Source organism: Sardina pilchardus, chromosome 4, assembly GCF_963854185.1.
Source record: "Sardina pilchardus chromosome 4, fSarPil1.1, whole genome shotgun sequence".
Classification (NCBI taxonomy): Eukaryota; Metazoa; Chordata; class Actinopteri; order Clupeiformes; family Clupeidae; genus Sardina; species Sardina pilchardus.
The window spans coordinates 39479649-39482148 of record NC_084997.1 but is presented as its reverse complement, the minus strand read 5'-3'; the positions used below and the strand labels follow the sequence as shown (position 1 = coordinate 39482148).

The 2500-nt window shown below is 40.3% G+C and overlaps 1 protein-coding gene across 7 annotated transcripts in view; it reads right to left on the bottom strand.

Annotated features, from left to right (window-relative positions):
• The window catches only part of lcp1 (lymphocyte cytosolic protein 1 (L-plastin)), a 27397-nt gene that overhangs the window by 4047 nt on the left and 20850 nt on the right, over positions 1–2500 (bottom strand). The window lies entirely within an intron of this gene.

Sequence of the window (2500 nt, the reverse complement as noted above, 5' to 3'; positions counted from 1 at the left end):
AGTAGGGTCTGAGGTTCCAGAATCCAGTGGTTGCCAAAATCATATTCATAATTTAAGGTCAAATTTGAAGGTCAGAACCTCAAAAACAATAAAATACATGTTATGGTTTGTCTTTTTGGGGACCTCTTTTTTCATGCCATTCTTTTTTTAAAATGTTGGCAACCATGCTAGAAGTTAACAGTAGGGTCCAGGACCAGGTCGCCGGGCTCACTGAAAAAGAGTCAACATGAGTCCACTTCAACATGAATTTGTTTTATCCACTCATGACTTTATATTGGGATGTTTGATTTAGCTTATCATAGAGCATCATAGTTCATTAGCATATTCAGACTTTTAACTTTTTCGATCTGGTCACCCAATTCGTTTCGCTTTAATATTTTGTTTTATGTGAGGCACATTGAGCTCCCCTGTATGAAATGCACAATATCAATAAAACTTGCCTTGCCACCGAATTTGCTATGGCCACCCTATTTGCAGAGAAATAATGACTTTCGTCACTCTGGTTGCTTCTGATGTGAACACACGGTTAGGTGATTAGTTACTTAAAACAATCTTCAGTTTTGCGGATGACAAAAAATAATGACATCATTAGGAAATAAAAACCGAGAGTAGAGACTGTATTGCACACTTTCCATGTGGAATTATTCATGGTCTACAGGCAAACCATGAGGAGGCTGACACACGCATCATCCTACATATGCTGGAAGTAATTAATGCTGGGTACGAGAACATCATTGTGAAGTGCCGTGATACAGATCTCCTCCTTCTGCCTCTTCACTTCACTAGGGACCAAGTCTGCAAGGTGTGGATGATGAGTGGGACTTCCAAGGAATATGAGTGCTACCCAGTCCACCGTATCAATGAGAACTACCTGGGGTAGTTGTGGATAATGTACTCGGCTTCCATGCCCTAACTGGTTGCAATACTGTCTCCTCATTTGCTGGACATGGGAAGAAGTCATGTTGGACTGTGTATTTGCAACACCCAGAACTGTTACATGTTGTTGGTTGGGATGGGCCTCAAGGTGACGTTGAGGAGTTTTTGTGCCACCTGTACAAAGCACCATGCACATCTTTGGGTATTGACAGGGCTAGACATGACTTGTTTCAGAAAGGCAAAAAGGCAATGGAAATGTTACCTCCAACAAGTGATGCATTGTCATTGCATCTTGCATGTGCAAATCACCAGGCAAAGGTATGGCTGCAATCTGACAAGGTAGATGTTATGGCCTGGTCAGATTACACAATATCAGTCCGATTTTGGCCATTTGTCGTGACCGACAAGTTTACAGCGTCGTATCCGATTTCAAATGAACGGGCACGACATCAAACGCGGAGGGAATCTTATAATATGACATGCTTCACGACTTGCGATTTGTCGTTCACAACGTTCTAAAACAGCCCGACCAAAAGACTGGCTTGTCAGAAATTTGACGGGAGTCGTAATGACGCGACCGATGCTTTCGGTGTATGTGGTCACTCTCCCGACCAAGACGCGGAGAGGTTTTCATGGTTCTAAAATCGTATAGTGTGACATGGTGAGCGACAAAAACATTGTAGCCTATAGTCTGACCCTGCCATTAGTGAAATCCCTGAGAACCTCCTGTTCCAAGTAGTTGCTTGGAGCTGATAACTTGTGGTTGTAGAACCAAGTGCCGTACACATGCCTGCACTTGCCTTAAGAATGGACAGCCTTGCACACCTGCATGCGGTTGTGATGCTGATGGATGTCTCAACAATGTAGGGATGGAACATGATCAGGACGAGACAGCCTTTTTGTAATACAGCAACAAAAATTGCGCATTGCAAAACATTGCATATATTACAAAAACATTCAGACAGTCTGAATTGACATTTGAATTGACATTGACATTTTGCCTTGAAATAAAGAAGCATTCTTGTTATTCATTAGCAATATATTCTCTAGAGAACGTTTTGTGTTATTCATAGCATAAAGGAGTAATGGCCATATCAAGTCTATATATCCAAATTATTTATCAATAAAAATAAATATTTATCAAAAAAATCTTTCAAACTTTTCTAAAAAGAATGCCATGAAAATAAAGCCCCCAAAAAGACTAACCATAAAATCTATTGTTTTTGACCTTTTGACCTTCCAATTTGACCTTGAATTATAAATATGATTTTGGCAACCACTGAACTCTGGAACCTCAGACCCTACTAATAACTTCTAGCAAGGTTGCCAACTTTTTAAAAAGGATGTCAAGAAAATGGAGCCCCCCAAAAAAGACGAATCATGAAATCTATTGTTTTCGACCTTTTGACCTTCAAATTTGACCTGAAATTATAAAAATTATGTTGGCAACCACTGGATTCTGGAACCTCAGACCCTACTAATAACTTCTAGCATGGTTGCCAACTTTTAACAAAAAATGCCATCAAAAGTTTTTTTTAGGGTCTTGGCCTGCCGACTAACAGGTCAAATACAGACACAGGTCAAACACACTCACAAACAGGTTAGCACACACACACATACATGT